The sequence below is a fragment of the Triticum dicoccoides genome, chromosome 2A (assembly GCF_002162155.2).
Source record: "Triticum dicoccoides isolate Atlit2015 ecotype Zavitan chromosome 2A, WEW_v2.0, whole genome shotgun sequence".
Taxonomy (NCBI): Eukaryota; Viridiplantae; Streptophyta; class Magnoliopsida; order Poales; family Poaceae; genus Triticum; species Triticum dicoccoides.
Genome location: NC_041382.1, coordinates 85,823,837 through 85,834,014, shown reverse-complemented (window position 1 = coordinate 85,834,014; position 10,178 = coordinate 85,823,837). Strand labels below are relative to the sequence as shown.

The 10,178-nt window shown below is 45.4% G+C and overlaps 1 long non-coding RNA gene across 7 annotated transcripts; it reads left to right on the top strand.

The window, feature by feature from the left end:
* The first annotated feature begins 3,875 nt into the window (after positions 1–3,875).
* On the top strand, positions 3,876–9,501 carry LOC119353473. Of its 7 annotated transcripts, none has more exons than XR_005170440.1 (4): positions 3,876–4,663; positions 4,769–6,250; positions 6,382–6,454; positions 6,527–9,501. It is a non-coding gene; the product is annotated as an uncharacterized LOC119353473 (long non-coding RNA). The 7 variants fall into 7 exon arrangements; XR_005170441.1 differs by having other exon boundaries at positions 6,363–6,454; XR_005170437.1 differs by having other exon boundaries at positions 6,382–9,501.
* Positions 9,502–10,178: the final 677 nt, after the last annotated feature.

Genomic DNA, 10,178 nt, shown 5'->3' with positions numbered 1-10,178 from the left:
CTATGAGCCCACCAAAGCCCACTAGCAAGGGTTCCACCAAGAGAGGAAAGGGGATCAGTAGTCAGTTATGCGCCGCCGCCCCCCGTCCGCCGTGCCAATCTCACCCCTCGCGCCAGCGCCGTCGCCATCGAAGGCCTCGTACGAGGATCGAGCGGTGCTTGAGCAGAGGCGCCCAAACAAGCAGCTCCCCCATTGGGAGCTTCAATCCCCAACCAAAGCAGCAGCAACTCTATTTCGGGCAGCTCATTTCCGAGCTGCAGCCGGTAATCGAAGCAATCAAGCGGCCCCTCGCCGAGCCGCCGTCCGCAACCGAAGCTCCTCCCTTTTAAAGTGCCAATTCCGGAATCAAGCCAGTCCTCTCCGGGCTACAATCACAAGCAAGTTTTCTTTCGAATTCGTTCTCCCTTTTGATATTTTCCATTGTATATATATACAATAGAATTTTGGAAAAAGTATACTTTTCGTTCCTCAACTTTTGATGAAGCATAGATTTCGTCCCTCAACTTTAGAACCGGACAGCTTGCACCCCGACTACCGAAACCGGACAAGATTGGTCCCTGGTCTCGGTTTTGACCGGTTTTGGTGCTGACTCACCCCGGTTTTGACAGGTGCTCACTCATATTCGTGTAATTTTTTTAATATCCGTGAAAATTTTGAAATTCACATACACTTTTCAAATCCGCGTAGTTTTTTCATGGTCGCGTATTGTTTTAAAAAAATAAAATACTCTTTTCAAATCAACAAACTATTTTGAAATTTGCGTACTTTTTTCAAATCCGTTATTTTTAAACAATTACGTACTTCTTTCAAATCAGCGTATTTTTCCCAAGTTTTTCTAATTGTATCAAATCCAATTATTTTTCAAAGGCATGAACTGTTTTTGAAATTCGCATACTTATTTCAAATCCGCATGCTTCTCAAAGTCCGTATATTTTTTAAAAATTCATGTTCCTTTTATAATCCATGAACTTTGTTTGAAATTCATGTACTTGTTTCAAGTTGACATAAGTTTTCAAATCCACATATTGTTTGTGTTCAAAAAGTCCAACTCCGTGTACTATTTTCAAGTTCACATAAAATTTTCAAATTCATGAACTCTTTCAAGAAAAAACTCGAATATGAAAAGTTACATCAATTTTAAAAAATTAAATGAACCTGAAAAAACTACATCAACTTAAAAGATATACGCAGATTTGAAAAAGTACATGAACTTGGAAATAATATGCAGATTTTAAAAAAGTACAACTTTTAAAAAAGTTCACGTATTTAAAAAAAGTAACTGAATTTGAAAACATTACGCGGGCTTGAAAAAAGTAGGCAAATTTGAGTCTGCACAGTTAGCACCAAAACCGGTCAAAACTGTGACCAAAGATGAATCTTGTCCGGTTTTAAAAATTAAGGATGCAAATTGTCTGGTTTTGAAGTTGGAAGACTAAATCCAAACTCCACCAAGAATTGAGAGAGGGTTGGCTCCTCGGACTGTGAGTATGACAGGTCATGGTTCACCCGTGACCATGCAGCTCGCGCCAATGCCAACATGCTTGAAGCAACCAGGAACTTGCTGGAGAGCAGGGCAAGTCTACACACCATTCATCTCCTGCGCATGCAGTTTTCACGAGCTACCCACGGACAAGCAAGGAGAGGAGCGCGCTTAGGAACATTTTCAACTGGGAGATGTGCTCGCTTGCAAGGATTCACTTCCGGAGTTCAAGAAGCTAAAGATTTCATCATGGCGCAAATGTTTGTCGTCTACTCCCTCCGCCCGGGTTTAAAAAGAATCCCGTTCGTTTTTAGGCCCGCTTTGAAAATCACATACCTTTCCCCCTCAAATTAACTGCTGATTGCTGATTCAGAGGGGCTAAACTCCGGAATCTGCGCCACACATGCATCCCTCCGGGTGCGTGAACATGCATGCACGAGCGTCATTGGCAGGGATGCGTGCTCCCACCTCATCCTATGATTGTTTTTTTTCCTTTTTCTTTTCTAATCTAATCATCCTCCTTCTGATTTTAAAGAGGTGGAGCCGGGTCTTATTTTATTTCAATCAAATCAAGCCACGTATGCGGGAGCACGGATGGACGCACAAGCGGGGAGCAGGCAAGTCTCGTCCCATTGGCAGGGACTGCTGGGATGGTGGCTGCACGCATGCGCCATCAATAACTAACATGCAAAATGAAGCATCAACTATGAGCCTGTTTGGTTCATAAGTCCTAAGACTTTTTCTAGTTTTAACTAAAAAGTCCCTAATATCTAAAAGTCTCTTCATGTTTGTTTTTCAGGGACTAAAAAGTTCCTAGTCTCTTTCTAGAGGTTATTAAATAATCATGTTATCTCTAGTGTACAGAAAAATAACAACCAAACAACATCATTGGACATCGGGGTAATGAGTGCAGGGAGGGCATTATTGGAAAAGTCCAAAAAGTTCCAAAAAAGACTCTTCTTTATTTAGTCCCAAAAATCAACTTTTAGTCTCTAGTAGTCCCTCTCGTTTGGTTAAAAAATCTTTAAAAGAGACTTTTTCTAGTCCCTACATCAAAAAGTCGCTGAAAACAAATACCTCCTAATCTACTGCAGAGGTTAATGCCTAAAATAACGGATCCATTTACTGGTTGCCTTGGTCCTGCCAATCTTGTTTTTGGGCCTAATAAACCCGGACGGATGGAGCAACTTGTTTGTTGGCATATTTGTAATTGAATTTGCATTACTAGTGAAAAAAAATGCTAGGAAACTAGGAGGAATATTGAAGTACTGTAAGCCAGTGTTTGCTGAAGTTGTTCATTTTGGTGTTACTCTAATCTAATATCATAGTTTTTTTCAAAAAGAAAAGCTCACAAGCATTAGGTAGATTTTTTTAAGAAAAGGAGGATGTACCGTGGCCTTTGGATATGCATGCAACTATTTTATTAATTATTCATAGAGACCTTACAATGTAATACATCAATAAATTTATCCATTGATGAAGGGTGCCGGATATCCAAGTTTAATACCAAACAGACATCGCATCAGAGCCTAACATCTAAAGCTGAATGCTCCAACCAAGCCACTATCTAGACTGGGTCACATACCGGTCCGGCACACTCCTAGTGAGCACCGCACGCTGCAAGGGCTGTCACCTCCATCTTCTATCGATCCATCATCAGAGCAGAACTGATGCATTGACCTAATCAGACATCTCTACCATCGACGCCACCACGACGCCAGACAGCGTCACCCTCCTGCGCGAGTCCGTCAAACCGCATCGGACGCCGAGCCTCCATTGCGCCACGCCGCCGAGACCCGCCGTCATCGATGCGGAATATGAAACCCCGCTTCGCCTCTGGGCCTTTCCAATCAACACTTGCTCCAAAATTATGCCCTCAAGAGGAAGAATGATACCAAAGTTTTTGTCATCATCCGATCTGGGAGACCCAGATCCGGTTTCCCCCGAAGTAAATGCCTCCTGAAGGAAGAGGGGCACGCCAATTGCAACTGCCCACGAGTAGTCCTGGCCATGGGAAGCCCGGCCCGGCCGGCCCGGCCCCGACCCGGCCCGGCCCGAAAAAGCCCGACCCGGCCCGGCCCGACGCTGCCCCGGGCCGGGCTCGGGCCTAGTTTTTTAGCCCAAAAGCCGGGCCGGGCCGAGCCCGGGCCCGTCGTTTTTGCAGTTTTCTGAAGGTCGGGCCGGGCCGGCCCGAAGCCCGACGGGCTTTTAGGTGTTCGGGCCGGGCTCGGGCCCAGAAACACAGGCCCGATGGCCGGGCCGGGCCGGGCCTGGGCCTGGGTTTTTTGTGTCGGGCTTGGCTAGGCCCGGCCCGGCCCGAGGTTTGGCCAGGTATACCCACGAGCACTTAGCTCTCACGACAACGCATTCAAAAAAGACACTGCGTCAAGAATGTCGTCACTGTCCTAGGGTTTCATCCGAGAAACCGTGGAATGAAAAAAGATGGGGCAAACCCAAACGACGTCTCTAGGAAGACGCGGCCGGCAGGAGCCAGCCAACCAGGGAATTATCCCAATCCGAATCCCCACCTCCCGTTCCGCCCCACCCGGCGACCGGCAAGCAGCACAGCCATATTCGTTACGACAAGAGTGCACGATGCAAGTATTGGAGGAAGAAGCAGCTCAACGCTGTTGGTCACTGAGGCACCAACTCGCCGGTGGATCGCCGACCATCTGAGCCGGCAACCTACCTGCCCTGCCGCGCCACCGGACATGAAGGCCAACCTCGGGGTCGTCGCCTCGGATCCAAGTCCCTCCGCCCTAGATCGGGAGGAGCAGCGCCAGCCCTGCCACCGCCGTCGATAGGACGCCGGCCAACCGCCACACCGCCGTAGTTTAGATCTGGGTTGTCATGAACCAGATCGGCGCCGCCGCAGCCCAGATCGGAGTCACACTCTCGAGCCAGGGAGCCCCGCGTCACCCTTTGACCCGTGAGAAGGAGGAGTGCCTCCGACGCTGCCGGCGCACGCACAGGCTAAGCCCGGCGCCTACCACCGGCGGTGACAGAGGGGAGGGAGAGAAAGGAGCGGTGACCAGACGGAGGGGAGCACTAGGTAGATAATTTCTCTCCTCTTTCTCCCCCCACTGGTCATGGCGCCGGCGAAAATCCACCTCCGACAGCCATAGAGAGCAGCAGCAGCACCGGGCATCAGGAGGGCTCGTGACCCTCCCCGTACCCGAGCTCGTAAAGTCCCCTCCTCCTTTCCTTTCTCCCCAATCCCTGCCTCTCCCTCTATTTGTATCCGCCTGATGAGAAGTTTGATGCTGCCACGGTGGTGGTGGTATGCAGGATTTGCTTATCAGAGCTTGAAGATGCTGGCCGTAACGCAGGCAGGAGGATGCCGCCGGGCGCCGGCCATCCTTTGCCTCGCCGACGTATTTGATCTGCGGAAGCTGTGAGCTCCCGGTAGTCGGTACTACTTACTGTTGCTACTGCTCCGCCACACCCCCCTCCTCTGCAATCCCTGCAATGTTACACAAAAAAATCTACGAGTAGTACAATGCTTAAAATTAGTTGACTGTGGATGGTGTTTAAGATTTTTTTGCTGTCGTTGTATAGTTTGTAGCTGCGTGCAGAATACAACCAAAATAAAGTTAGTGTACCGTCAGGTGTAGCACAAAGGGGAAAAAGGGAAGCAGAACCTGGGGCATCCGAGTCTAGAACTTGGCATTCAGTGAAATGAACCAAACTGACTGACATTGCACGAGCTGATAAGTGAGTGCTCACCATGTCAAGAGAGAAAAATACATTTTTTTCGATAAATAACACATCAGTTTTGTTTGTGGGAATCAAAATCCATCGACGGTTCAAATCAGAAATATAGATACGCACATCATCATCTAGATTCACCGGTGGTTAGACGTATCGCCCTTTGTATTATATTACATTCAGGCAAAACATACAACATGCACATAATTTGAGGAAGGGCGAAAAAGATACATTCAGAAAGGATGCATCCTTCTCTCATGCCACCGCAACAAGGGGACAAAGACATCTGAATTAGGAATAGTAGTAATAATACTTAGACATGTCCGCCACTCGTAAATCTTCTTAAAGTTCCACCAGCAAGAAGCTCGTAAACCTTCTTAAAGTTCCACCTGCAAGGAAAAAAAAACAGAAAATAACTTGAGTGCGCAAACTGTTTATCCTAAACCATCATTCCAAACAAGCAAGGCAGGGAAGGATGGAGAGCAAGTCACAGATAAGTTTAAAACAGAACTTTATTATGAGTATCTCGGTCCTTGTACTGAAAATATACGGGGACTGTAATATCTGACCGTAAACAGCAGTAAATATTAAAGAAGAACATGAGGGCATAGTAAGCTACAGTACCTTGCATCCTCTCCGCTCCAGCTCCTTCAGTGTGCTGTCATCTCCAGAAATCGGGGACTTACTCATTAGTTTCAAATTCTTGAGGGATGGAAGGTGCAGCAATCCGCTTGGGAACTTCCACATCTCCTTGCACAACCAAAGTGTCAGGTGGGAGAGCTTTGGCATTGTTCCTACCTCCATCCTCCACTCCTCGATGGAGAAAATATCAAGTTTTAACTCTTGTAGGCGAGGAAACCCTTGGGCAGAGAACGACATGGTTAGACCTTTATACCCTGACAACTCCAATACCACAAGACAGGGAAGCTTCTCCAGGATCGGCATCGGGTCTATTTCAATGACATCAGCTTCTAGATAGAGATGCCGAAGGCTCTGCGGGAAGTGATTACTCTCTGGAAGCTTATCAAGCACACCAAAACTGGCGAGATGAATATCAACCAGGTGAGGCATGTACGCAAATATATTCATTATCTTAGCATGCATGGGCTTCATTACCAAGAACAAGGTTGTTAGTTGTCTCATTTTTCTGAAAATTTTCACCATGTCATGATAGCGATATTTGGTACCAGCAGATGCACAAGTCAACCATAAGGTCTGGAGATCTTTGTGTCCCACACTCCTTGGTGAAGAAAATGCACTGCTCAGGTAAACATGCCTTAGAGTGGGAATATTCCAAAGAGAGTTTGGTACTGTTGAGTCCAAGTTTGTTTTCCTCAGGTCTATAATCTGCAAGTAAAGGAGTTCTTCAATTGAAGAAGGGAGTGTTACATTTCCACATCTTCTCAACCTAAGGCACCTTAGATGAATGCACCCACCAATGGCTGGAGAGAAACTCTCGAGGTCTGAGTTTTCAATGTGAAGAACTCTCAGGAATCTCAGCTTAGGTAGGAATATTGATGAAAGTTCAAAGCCAACCAGAGTTCGTAGATTAGGAGTTGTTGCCTGTGAAATCTGACCGCTGAAGTTTTGGAATGAAGCGCGATAGGATAGCGTCCTTTCGGATGACGATGCGCTATCCTAGCCTGCATTATAAAGTGCATCCACGTGTCAGCAAGAAACACCATACTAAGACATATATTGAAACCAAAAAAAGGGCTATATGAAAAGAGAGAGGAAGCCTGACATGCAGTTTTGTCAATCATGTCAAGAAAGCCGTCTTCTCTTGCTTCTTCTATGCACCAGTCACGCAAGATATCATGGATCCTTATTCTTTCAATCCATCCATGTGCTCTGCTTCTACTAACAACTTGGACCAAGCTTCTTTGAGCTAACTCAGTTACATACTTACGTGCTATTTCTTCCAGTGTATGTCTTGGTGTATGTGGAATGAAGCATTCTGCCATCCATAACTCAATAAGATCCGACACAGATATTTCATAATCCTCGGGGAAAGCACCAACATAGAGGAAACATGATCTTAAATAATGGTCTGGTAGGTCGTTGTAACTGCGAGCTAGTATGTCTCGCATCATCTGTCCGTCTTTGGTTGATGGCCAGCTCAAGAGTATATCAATCCATGTTTCCTTGTTCAGATTTTTTGATAGATAACCCCCAAAAACTGCAAGTGCAAGTGGTAATCCATTACATTTCTTTGCAAGCTTCTTTCCTAGTTCTTCAAACTCATCCACATCGCATACAGAACACCTGTTGTATGATGGTAAAGCTTTGCTACTAAAAAGTTCCCAGCTTTTCTCTTCGTTTAACTTCTTCAAATGATGAACATGAGTTGGCATTTGCACATGATTCGCAACATCTTGCTTTCGTGTGGTTAACAGTACTCGACTACCATTAGCTACATCTGGAAATGCTTTTATCATTTTGTTTATTTGCTCCCATGTATCTGTTTCCCAAACATCATCGAAAACTATTAAGAATCTTTTTTGCAACAGAAAATCATGTATCTCCTTTCCCACCTCACACTAACGGAGATTAAAACCAACTCTGGTCCCCATTATTTGTTCCACAACACTTGTTAGTAAATCAACGGCCTTGAACTTTTGAGACACAGTCACCCAAGCAACTGTGTCGAAGTGTTCTTTTACTCTTGATGATGTGTAGATTTTTCTGACGAGTGATGTTTTTCCCGCCCCACCCATGGCGACTATGGAGATAGCACTAAGAGTATTGTTCTCTTTGTCAACTAACCTGTCCGTTATTTCTTGGCACTTATCCTCAAAACCAACAATGACAACATCATCCTCAAAGTTTTGATCCATGAGATCATTGCCTCGTGGAAACTCATCCTCGGCACAGCACTTGCCTAGAACACCAGTATCCAAATCAATATTCAAACGGTTTGCACTGTCAAATATCTCACCAATCTTCTTATACGCTGGATTTCGACACCAACTTTATGAAGGGTAACCATGTCACTTGGCAAGCGAGCATACCTTGAAATGGCACCCAAGAATCCATTCTTCAGCCTGTTTCTCTTCTCCATGTAATCTGCAGCTTCAATGACATTCTCGGACTCATATGTCACGTCCCTGATCTGGCTGACCCAGGTAGCCACACACTCATCTCCTGATCTCCGTTTAGCATCAGCAGATCTAAGGTAGCACTTTAGCCGCTTCAGTTCATCTTTCAAGAATCCTACTTCACCAGTGACACCACATAAAAGTGAGGTCTCCCAAACCGCAAGTTTGCTCACATTCCCGACCACGGCCTTAACAGCAGACCCAGCCATTGATTGCTCCTCCTTGTATCTGCTCCCTACATAGTTTGTTTAAAAATAACATATATTAGAAATTTCCCTGTCTGTTGTACTTTTTTTTTTTGGAGAGCCAATAGCTAGACTGATTATTTGGACAACCTCCGGTTAGTATGATGATGACTGCGCTTGAGCTTCCAATTCCACCAGTGAATTAGTCATAGGCTCATAGCAGATAGATCTGACGAGAGTGGGAGCTAAAAATGAGCTGAACACTTGTACCGAGGAGAATTGAAAAGGGGAGATACTCACCGATGCATGCCTTCTGCTTGATACTCGCTGTTTCGGTACTCTGCTCCCACAAATTCTTCAAGTCCTCAATGTCAGCGCGCGACTCGTCGCTGGGCTCTCTCCCACTCCAGTCATGTAAATCATACTAGAGAGAGCATGTTGCTGGGTGGAGAGAAAAGTCTTGATATTTCGTGTCTGAGTTGACAAGTAATAGTGTGTTGATTGCAGAGCATTTCTTTATCAGGAAAGACCCGTGACTGTGGAGTGCGAAGGACGAACTGGTGGGGAAAGACCAGTTCTTTGGAAATATTGGTGGACGGTAAGCATCGGCCAGCAATGCTTGTTGAATCTGCATGGACTTCTTTGTCACCACGAAATTGCTGTACGGACGACAGTCGCCGGCCGAACTGTGGACGACGGGAGGAGTGGACGGTGATGCTCACTTTTGCTAATTGCATGGATGGCTTGATGCGCTGCATCGATTCCAAATCGTCCACAATGTGTCGGCTGTGTAGCAGCGTTGTTGTCACCATCGTGGTCGTCATAACACATTTTCCTGCTGCAGCAGTCATACTGGTGCCGACCACGTCTATTCGTCGCTGGTGCTGCGTTCAAATGTACCGGGAATATACGAGGATCAGTTTTATATCTGACCACCTGTTTTTCCTCTTTCACACGTGGATTTGACTCTAGGGACAACTGTAAAAATGTCCGAGGGGACCAAAAAAGGAAACAAACGTGTTACTGACTATCTGGCTTGTTCATCTCACTCTACCAGTCATTCTTTTTTTTTTTTTGCGGGACACTCTACCAGTCATTCATTTGCCCAGATGAGAGCTTTGTTGATGTTTATGCTATTCTTGATTTTCTTGATTTTCTTGATTTGCAGCAGAACTCTGAATTCATATCATATGCCATTTGTGCTAATTTAGACTCGCTGCATAACGGAAGATTTTGCATCAGACTAGCAATTGAAATGTTGCATCAGATCAGAGTAGCTTGCCGTGTATAATGTTGCTTGAATTGATCAGATTTAAGAAGGCATAGACACCAAGTCACCAACAACCAATCAGGGTAATATTCTGGCTAGCAGGTGGCAACTGTGACATTTTCTGCTGGTTTCCAGAAGCAGATGCTATGGAGCCCTAAAAATTTAAAATGCCATGGGTTGGCATATTCACAACATCTTTTTTCATGTGGTTAACAGTACTCTGTTACTGTTAGATGCATGTGGAAAGTCCTTGATAGTCCTATTATCTGCTCCCGTGTGTATGTTTCCCACGCATCACTGAGAATTCATCTAAAACAACTCATATTTGTCTAAAAAAATAATCTAAAACAACTGATATGAAACTCATACTTTTTGGAAACCTTGCACACCACAAATGCAATCACAGAACTATGGTCTATTAAAACAAGCAAAAGCAT